The sequence below is a fragment of the Salmo salar genome, chromosome ssa03, assembly GCF_905237065.1.
Source record: "Salmo salar chromosome ssa03, Ssal_v3.1, whole genome shotgun sequence".
Lineage (NCBI taxonomy): Eukaryota > Metazoa > Chordata > Actinopteri > Salmoniformes > Salmonidae > Salmo > Salmo salar.
The window spans coordinates 102,112,482-102,122,766 of record NC_059444.1 but is presented as its reverse complement, the minus strand read 5'-3'; the positions used below and the strand labels follow the sequence as shown (position 1 = coordinate 102,122,766).

The 10,285-nt window shown below is 37.9% G+C and overlaps 1 long non-coding RNA gene across 1 annotated transcript; it reads right to left on the bottom strand.

Annotated features, from left to right (window-relative positions):
- Positions 1 to 330: 330 nt before the first annotated feature.
- LOC123741796 (uncharacterized) lies at positions 331 to 4,167 on the bottom strand. Its single transcript, XR_006769362.1, has 2 exons — positions 4,096 to 4,167; positions 331 to 1,561 (listed from the first exon to the last, which is right to left on the bottom strand). It is a non-coding gene; the product is annotated as an uncharacterized lncRNA (long non-coding RNA).
- Positions 4,168 to 10,285: the final 6,118 nt, after the last annotated feature.

The following is a 10,285-nucleotide window of genomic DNA, read 5'->3' as shown; positions in this document are numbered from 1 at the left end:
GCTACAATAGTCATTTACAACATTAACAATGTCTACACTGTATTTCTGATCAATTTGATGTTATTTTAATGGACAAAAAATGGCTTTCTTTTAAAAACAAGGTTATTTCTAAGTGACCCCAAACTGTTGAACGGTAGTGTACATCTACATCCTCCCATGTTGCTGAACCACTGATCAATAACTCCCTATTACAGGAAAAAACACTATTTCCATTGGTTGTTAGTACTGTACTGACCTCTCGTCCTCTGTCTCTCTCGTACTCTGCCTTGTGTATTTATCTTCAAAATATTCTTATAGTCCCAACATAGAACCAAATAGACTTCCCAAAAATAATATGGCATTTACTTTATTTCACATTTATTTAATCAGATATGTCAATTGAGAACCAATACGCATTTACAATGACAATCTGAATGAAGAAATACTAATATCAATATATTTAATAATTAACATGTTTGAAATATCCCAATGATATAGTGAACAACATTTAGGGGTTTACACTTGCATTCAATCAATCTTAAGTTCATAATCAAAACATTTTTTTTTACTCTTTTAATCCGATTTTCGACATGATCATGTCTTGAGCTGGAAAAAACATGTAGACCTATTTTTCAGTATGATTTCATTCATACAATATTATTTAATGTAGAATGAACAAAAACACAATTTCTCAATCAAAAACATAAGTCAGAACACAGCCTCTCTATTCTCTCATGTGATTTCAGGTCCTCTGACTGGGAAAATGTCTTTCCACAATGAGAGCAGTGGTATGTCTTCTCCTCCTGTGTATTAGTATGTTGGAAAGGCTTTTCTCCTGTGTGTGTTCTCTCATGCTTTTTCAAGCTCCCTAACCGGGTAAAACTGTTTTCACATCGGGAACATTTGTAAGGCTTTTCTCCTGAGTGTATTCTCTCATGCGCTTTCAGGCTCCCTCGATGGGTAAAACTCTTTTCACAATTGGAACAGTGGTAAGGCTTTTCTCCTGTGTGTATTCTCTCATGCTCCTTCAGGCTCGCATACCACCTAAAATTCCTTCCACAGTGGGAACAGTGATAAGGCTTCTCTCCAGTGTGTCCCCTCTCATGTGTTTTCAGGCTCCCTAACTGAGTAAAACTCTTTACACAGTGGGAACAGTGGTACGGCTTCTCTCCAGAGTGTCTTCTCATATGTATTTTCAGGTTCCCTAACCCAGTAAATATGTTTCCACACTGAGAGCAGTGGTAGGTCTTCCTATCTTCTGTGTGTATTTCTTCATGTTGTTTCAGGTACCGTAACTGGGTAAACCTCTTTCCACACTGGGAACATTGGAAACTCTTTTCTCTTGTGTGTGTCCTCTCATGCTCTTTTAGGTTCCCTAACTTGGTAAAACTCTTTCCACAGTGGGAGCATTCGTAAGGGTTTTCTCCTGTATGCGTTCTCTCATGTACTTTCAGGTTCCTTAACCACTTAAAACTCTTTCCACACTGGGAACAGTGGTGTTGTCTCGCTGGTTTGGGCGTCTCTGGGTCTGGTTCCCCTGAAGGAGTCTCCCCGCTGTCAGAGTGAGAGTCTGGTCCCTCTCCTACCAAAGACAAACAGAGTATTTAGTTCAATATTAAACAGAGAACTGAATTAAACCTCCATAAAATAAAACTGTCTTCCTGTGAGGCTAGATTCCTCAAAAACCTGAAGTCAGTTTTCAGAACATTACATAATTTAATAAAAACTTGGTGGCCGCCCTAATAATAATAATAATGTAGAACATAAAATCTAATCTTTCTCACATGTTTATAGGCTGAGCAGAGCTCTACAATAGGGAAAGGGGGATACCTAGTCAACTGAATGGATTCAACTGAAATGTGTGTCCCGTATTTAACCCAACCCCTCTGAATCAGAGAGGTGTGGGGGGCTGCCTTAATAGACATCCACGTCATCGGCAGCCAGGGAACAGTGGGTTAACTTCCTTGCTCAGGGGCAGAATGACAGCGTTTTTACCTTTTCAGCTCAGGGATTTGATCCAGCAACCTTTCGGTTACTGGCTCCTACCTGCCAGTCTACATAATGTTGTATTTTAGGCTGATCAGAGCTGTATAATAATAGATAATGTCATGTGTATAGGCTGAGCACAGCTCTATAATAATAGATCATGTTTATAGGCTGAGCACAGCTCTATAATAATAGATCATGTCATGTTTATAGGCTGAGCAGAGCTCTATAATAATAGAGAATGTCATGTTTATAGGCTGAGCAGAGCTCTATAAAAATAGATGTCATGTTTATAGGCTGATCAGAGCTCTATTATAATAGATAATGTCATGTTTATAGGCTGAGCAGAGCTCTATAATAATAGATTATGTCATGTTTACAGGCTGAGCAGAGCTCTATAATAATAGAGAATGTCATGTTTATAGGCTGAGCAGAGCTCTATAATAATAGATAATGTAATGTTTACAGGCTGAGCAGAGCTCTATAAAAATAGATAATGTCATGTTTATAGGCTGAGCAGAGATCTATAATAATAGATAATGTCATGTTTATAGGCTGATCAGAGCTCTATAATAATAGATAATGTCATGTTTATAGGCTGATCAAAGCTCTATAATAATAGATAATGTCATGTTTATAGGCTGAGCAGAGCTCTATAAAAATAGATAATGTTATGTTTACAGGCTGAGCAGAGCTCTATAATAATAGATAATGTCATGTTTATAGGCTGATCAAAGCTCTATAATAATAGATAATGTCATGTTTATAGGCTGAGCAGAGCTCTATAAAAATAGATAATGTTATGTTTACAGGCTGAGCAGAGCTCTATAATAATAGATCATGTTTATAAGCTGAGCAGAGCTCTATAATAATAATGTCATGTTTATAGGCTGAGCAGAGCTCTATAATAATAGATAATGTCATGTTTATAGGCTGAGCAGAGCTCTATAATAATATACATTACTAATGTTAAAGGCTGCAGTTGATCCATTGTTATTAACGTTTTGTTGGTGGCCCACTTCATCTCTAAAGTAATAATGACCATCTTTTCGAAATGATAATTCTTTAGTTTAGCCTTTCCTTGAAATGGCTATTTTGCCCATGTTTTTTGTCGACTAACAAATGTTTGCTACTATGTTCAGTCTCCCCAAAATGCTTGTCCTTTTGCTAATATGTTCAGTCTCCCCAAAACGTTTGTCCTTTTGCTAATATGTTCAGTCTCCCCAAAACGCTTGTCCTTTTGCTAATATGTTCAGTCTCCCCAAAACACTTGTCCTTTTGCTAATATGTTCAGTCTCCCCAAAACACTTGTCCTTTTGCTAATATGTTCAGTCTCCCCAAAACGCTTGTCCTTTTGCTAATATGTTCAGTCTCCCCAAAACACTTGTCCTTTTGCTAATATGTTCAGTCTCCCCAAAACGCTTGTCCTTTTGCTAATATGTTCAGTCTCCCCAAAACGCTTGTCCTTTTGCTAATATGTTCAGTCTCCCCATAACACATGTCCTTTTCATGTCAATAATGCTTCTAATTTTATGTATTTCTCCAACATTATTTAGAAATCTGTGTTTGCGGGTATACACACTCTACGCAAGGCCTACAATGGACACACGTCAAACATTTCATTTATAACATGTTTGCCATTCTGTGAGACAATTAAGTTGTGATTTTGTGGTGGGGGGACTCTGATGGTATACACATGTTACAGTTAAGTAATAAGGCCAGAGGAAGTGTGGTATATGGCCAATATAGCACGGTTAAAGACTGTTCTTAAGCACGACTCAACACAGAGTGCCCGGATACAGAACTTAGCCGTGGTATATTGGCCATCTATCACAAACCCCTGAGGTGTCTTATTGCTATTATAAACATGTTACCAACATAATTAGAACAGTAAAAATACATGACACACCCGTGGTATACGGCCTGATATACCACGGCTGTCAGCCAATCAGCATTCAGGGCTTTAATCACCCATTTTAAAATGTAGCTTTAACATTATATTATAACATGAATTCCTATAGTACAGAACAACATTTTCAAGTATAGAATTTCAGTAGCATGCTGCTTTAAAACAACACGTTCGTTCAAAACCTTTGGAGAGTTAGAGCCCGTTTTTAAGACAGTACTTACTGATGGTAATCAGATCTCCTGACTCCTCTGTCAATATGACCGTAATCTCTCCCTCTTTCTCCTCCTTCACTCCAAAAACTACATCCTCCTCTTTCTCATCCTCCTCTTCTTTTACAGTAACATCCTCATCCTCTTTCACTCTGAACGTGTCTTCCTCTTCTTTCACTGAAACGTCTTTCTCTTCTTCTTTCACTGTAACAGCTTCACCCTCTACTTCTTGTTTTACTGTGACATCCTCCTCTTCCTTCTCCTCTTTCACGACAATGTTCAGCCCCAGAGCTTCTTTCTCCGTCCAGCAGACCTCCTCTTCTTTAACAGGAGGGGAGTAGTTTAGGGAGCTCATGTTCAGACCTCTTCTTTAGCAGGCGAGGAATACATCAGTGAGTTCATGGTCGGGGATGTTAGCTAGCTAGCTAGTTAGCATGAGCGACTAGTTTTGTGCTAGGCTAACTTATCAAGCCAGCTAGTTGACTAACAATGTACCTATAACATTTAAATGGGGGCAATTAACTAGATGTCAGAAGTATATTTAAAACACAGAGGCAAATATGCACAGAAACAGTCTAAATGTTTCGGCTGTTGGCTACCAAGGTGGCTGACTCGTTGTTGTTGATCCGTTCCGTCCACTAGATTATACGTCACGCTGCAGTATCGCCTGAAAGACGCACATCGCCGTCTGCTGACTGGAGGGAGACGCAGTTAAGATTGTTTTTTTGTTGCACACACATTTATTTTTCATTCCTTTCATTAAATAATAATATTATATTGAGACGTTCAAATAGAGCAATGCATATTTTGAGTGAGAATTTAAAACATACTGTCCTTCACATCTGTATTTAAGGCAGTTTCATATTCATTCATTAATTTGGTCACTGCGCTCAATGCAATGGCACTTACAAATGTAGATCCTTCAAACACCCCCAAACAGGGAAACAGATCCCAATCACAGGTGTTATCAGGTGCACCACTAAGGCAGTTATTTAACTTTTCATTTGTCCTTGTGGTAAAATCTTTTGGAAGCGAACCCCTTGATTTCGTCCCTACATTATATCGGCATCGAACACGTCACCCTCCCTAGGAGAGGGGGTGACCTCGACAATTTATTGTTAAAAACAAGAGGCTGTCTGGATCTTTAATTTAAAGACCTTTGCTCCCGTCTGTCTCAACGTAGCCATTATTGTAATATTGCTATTCATTGTAAATGTTTGCAGGTCTATGTATCCATTATTGTAATATTGCTATTCATTGTAAATGTTTGGAGGTCTATGTATCCATTATTGTAATATTGCTATTCATTGTAAATGTTTGGAGGTCTATGTATCCATTATTGTAATATTGCTATTCATTGTAAATGTTTGGAGGTCTATGTATCCATTATTGTAATATTGCTATTCATTGTAAATGTTTGCAGGTCTATGTATCCATTATTGTAATATTGCTATTCATTGTAAATGTTTGCAGGTCTATGTATCCATTATTGTAATATTGCTATTCATTGTAAATGTTTGCAGGTCTATGTATCCATTATTGTAATATTGCTATTCATTGTAAATGTTTGCAGGTCTATGTATCCATTATTGTAATATTGCTATTCATTGTAAATGTTTGGAGGTCTATGTATCCATTATTGTAATATTGCTATTCATTGTAAATGTTTGTAGGTCTACATAGCCAAATTGTATCTATGATCGTATGCTATCCATTTATGTTTTCATATGTTCTATTTATATCTGTAAATGAACCAATGATATCAGGCCACCGGGGTCTGACAACTTGGATGGAAAAATGACTGAGGATAATAGAGGACGACATTGCCACTCCTATTTGCCATATGTTCAATATAAGCCTACTAGAAAGTGAGAAAACCCTACCTTGTCACAACACAACTGATTGGCTGAAATGCATTAAGGAAAGACATTTCACAAATTAACTTTGAATTATTATTTGTTCTGTGACAAATGGTGAATTGGTTATTGATTTATACCACTTTTAAATGGCATTTTATAGATTTATGTATTTCTATAAAATCAAAACTGGAATTTTTGTTTAAAAAAAGTTGTAAAAGTATGCTAGACATGTATATAATAAATCTAGTTTGATGTTTCTGTGATAATCAATGAATTAGTTATTGATTTATACCATTTTAAATGGCTTTTGGCCAATGTCTGTTGAATATCTGAATGTGTGAATATAAATCCAACTTTACCTCGGTCTTAACTTTCATTGTCTAGGTCTCATTTTTAGCCATCTTTCTCATTGCTATAACCAGGACATTGTGATTAGGAAACTATGAGAACCACACAAAGTCCAGAGGTTGATCACACTCTACCACTAAGGGTCAGTTTAGTTGGAACAACGTAAGACAGTCTCGTGTTCCAATTGTATGTTTTAGTAGCATGAATTGTTCCGGTTCACACCGAGGTGAAGAGCGGAATAATGGAAGGAATGAATCACAGCCTGACGCTCATCACCTGTGGAAGGCGGGACTTCCAGTCCGGAGCGGATTTCATTGGCCTTTTCAGGTGTGATTTTAGATCCTTCAACCGAAGTCGCGACTCCCTATAGTATGTTGTACCAAAGTTGACTGACCCTGAAGGGAACTACACTGCCATAAATACAAGGAAAGTCAAGTAGTGTTAAATACATTTAAAAAAAAAAATACAAATCTGGCAAGGCACCAACTTTGAGAAGGGTTTAAAACAAAGGTTTCAGACAATGTATAAATGTTATTGAATGTAGGTATGTTTCTCCTTTAATGTAATGGCATTGAAAACAATTGAAAAAAGGCGAATATCTGTGTTTGACTACCCATACTAACATACTGTATACAACTTACTTAATGAGTATATACTACATACTATTAGTTAATTGTAGTATACTGTAACTACATACTTAATGAGTATATACTACATACTATTAGTTAATTGTAGTATTCTGTAACTACATACTTAATGAGTATATACTACATACTATTAGTTAATTGTAGTATACTGTAACTACAACCTGTTATGGCTAGGGGGCAGTATTTTCACGGCCGGATAAAAAACGTACCCGATTTAATCTGATTATTACTCCTGCCCAGAAACTAGAATATGCATATAATTATTAGCTTTGGATAGAAAACACTCCAAAGTTTCTAAAACTGTTTGAATGGTGTCTGTGAGTATAACAGAACTCATTTGGCAGGCCGAAACCTGAGAAGATTCCAAACAGGAAGCGCCCTCTCTGACCATTTCTTGGCCTTCTACACTCTCTTTATTGAAAACTGAGGATCTCTGCCGTAACGTGACACTTCCTACGGCTCCCATAGGCTCTCAGAAGGCGGCAAAACGGTGAATGATGACTCTGCTGTCTCTGGCTGAAAAACAGTGCTGTCACGTCCTGACCAGTAAAAGGGGTTATTTGTTATTGTAGTTTGGTCAGGGTGTGGCAGGGAGTGTTTGTTTTGGGTGTTTTGGGTGATGTTCTATGTTTGTATTGACTGCTATGTAGGTTAAATGTACACTTCAAATGCAGCTGTCCTACAACATATCTGTACCTTATTGATCCCAATTGCATTGTGTCCATGTTCTGTCCTATAAGAATTTCAAAGGAAGAGAAAATGTGTCAAAGAATAGTCTTACAATTATTAATATATATATATATATATATATATATATATATATATATATATATATATATTTTTTTTTAAATGAATATTGAAAGATAAATGGCATCGACAAATAATATAATGTAAAATGGAAGAACATATTGGAGAAAGCACTAGCCAATACAGTACTGCCATACAGTAACAGTACTGCCATACAGCCCTAATATCACATTTCAAGATATCTTTGTACTCAAATTGTTCAATATTTTATCAGGCTGACTTGAAAGATTATACTCAACATTTTGCTGCGTGGCAATACTGTGTTTGGATTCTGAAGGGCATTCATACAAAAGAGGTAGTCTAGACACTGTATTAATACCATTATGCATTTGAATCCCATCTACAGCTACCATCTAAGATATGAATTTCCCTCCACAAGGGGGCGGACATGTAACGTTTCCAAAATGGGATAGTATTGTACATGTAACGTTTCCAAAATGGGATAGTATTGTACATGTAACGTTTCCAAAATGGGATAGTATTGTACATGTAACGTTTCCAAAATGGGATAGTATTGTACATGTAACGTTCTGCCCCCTTGTGAGTTAATAGTATTGCATGCTATAGCAGGCTATATAAAGAGGAAGACCTCCATTGACGATTCAGTTCGTTGTAACATCTCGTCTGGACAGGTCACCGTCCTTAGTTAGCTTCGTTAACTAACTAACTAACTAACTAACTAACTAACTAACTAACTAACTAACTAACGTTAGCTAGTTCATTATCACAAAAGTGAGAACTGCTCTAGATTGGAAACTTACGTTAATGAGTGTAAAGCCATGTTGGCTTTATGGAAACGATATACAATATATGGGAAAGAATATAGTTGAAGAAATAATCCAAACCTAGTTGTGCCTAGTTAGGACATAACGTTAGCTAGCTAGTTAACGGTACAGTACTGTAGCTCATACAACGCCGACGGTCAAACCCGGCTTTCTAATATTTACGTTCATTAACTATAGTAACGTTATGGAAGATATTCACAGAAAACCATCATTGTCTTCGATATTCATTATTAGTATGTTATATTATTATAATAAATTATTTCGAGACATATTCAGAGCCAAACATCAACCCAACTTAACCTTTTTAACTGTTGTCGCATCCAAACTTGTCACCATCGTTTTCAGTTGTAATTGCGAAGTTCCCGGAAGAAGTCCAGCAACAACGGAGGTTCCTCGATGAACCCACCTTCTAACAAGTTCTTTGAAGAACCTTTTGGGGATGTTTTTCATTGACCAAGAACCCTACGGTTCTTAGGGGATCTGAGAACAACTCCAGTTGAACCCTTCATTTTTAGAGTGTAGTCGGCTCTATTTACTCTCAGATTCAAACATGATGATTAGTATCTAGATATATTAGACTCTCCACATGTATCAAGACAACTGGAGCACTGGGCCAGACACTCTTAAATAGAACCTGGACCAGCTCAGGTGAAACACCTTCCCACTAACGAGATGGACAAGACAGCACAGGTGTAACACATACTGACTAACGAGGTGACACCAATCAGTGCGTCCTACGTGCTAACGAGCTAGACGTGCTGACGGAGCTAGACGTGCTAACGAGCTAGACGTGCTAACGGAGCTAGACGTGCTAACAGGCTAGACGTGCTGACGGAGCTAGACGTGCTAACGAGCTAGACGTGCTGACGGAGCTAGACGGGCTAACGAGCTAGACGTGCTAACGAGCTAGACGTGCTGACGGAGCTAGACGTGCTAACGAGCGAGACGTGCTGACGGAGCTAGACGGGCTAACGAGCTAGACGTGCTAACGAGCTAGACGTGCTAACGGAGCTAGACGGGCTAACGAGCTAGACGGGCTAACGAGCTAGACGGGCTAAAATCCAAACCTCAAACCATTAATGGAAAAACCAAAGCCTGTAACACCTTCCCCCTTAAGACAACAAATATATCCTATATTTTTGATGGACAAGTTTGCTCACCACCAACAGAAAACAACTTCCATTTCTCATTATAATCAACTACAATGCTTCACCTTCACCAATATAAACATGGTGTCTACTGGCTGTCATCAAGAAAAAAATATTTTCCCCCACTAGCTACTAGAACTCTCATCTTCCTAAAACTCACTAGCTTCTAGAACTCTCGTCTTCCTAAAACTCACTAGCTTCTAGAACTCTCGTCTTCCTAAAACTCACTAGCTTCTAGAACTCTCGTCTTCCTAAAACTCACTAGCTTCTAGAACTCTCGTCCCCTTGGAAGGAACCCAAAAATAAACTCAAATCAAATTGTATTAGTCACGTGCGCCGAATACAACAGGTGTAGTAGACCTGTAGACCTAACAGTGAAATGCTGACTTACGAGCCCCTAACCAACAGTGCAGTTTCAAAAACATACAGAAAACAATAAGAGATAAAACTCATCTCCAACACGGAAAAACGTGTCAAAATAAATTGTGATCCATGGCAACACACTGGCTAAACGCAAATCTTTTTGACTGCCCACCCTTGAGACAATCAGCAACCAAGTTGTCCTTACCACAGACATGTCTGATTTCAAGAGGAAACTCCTGCAATAT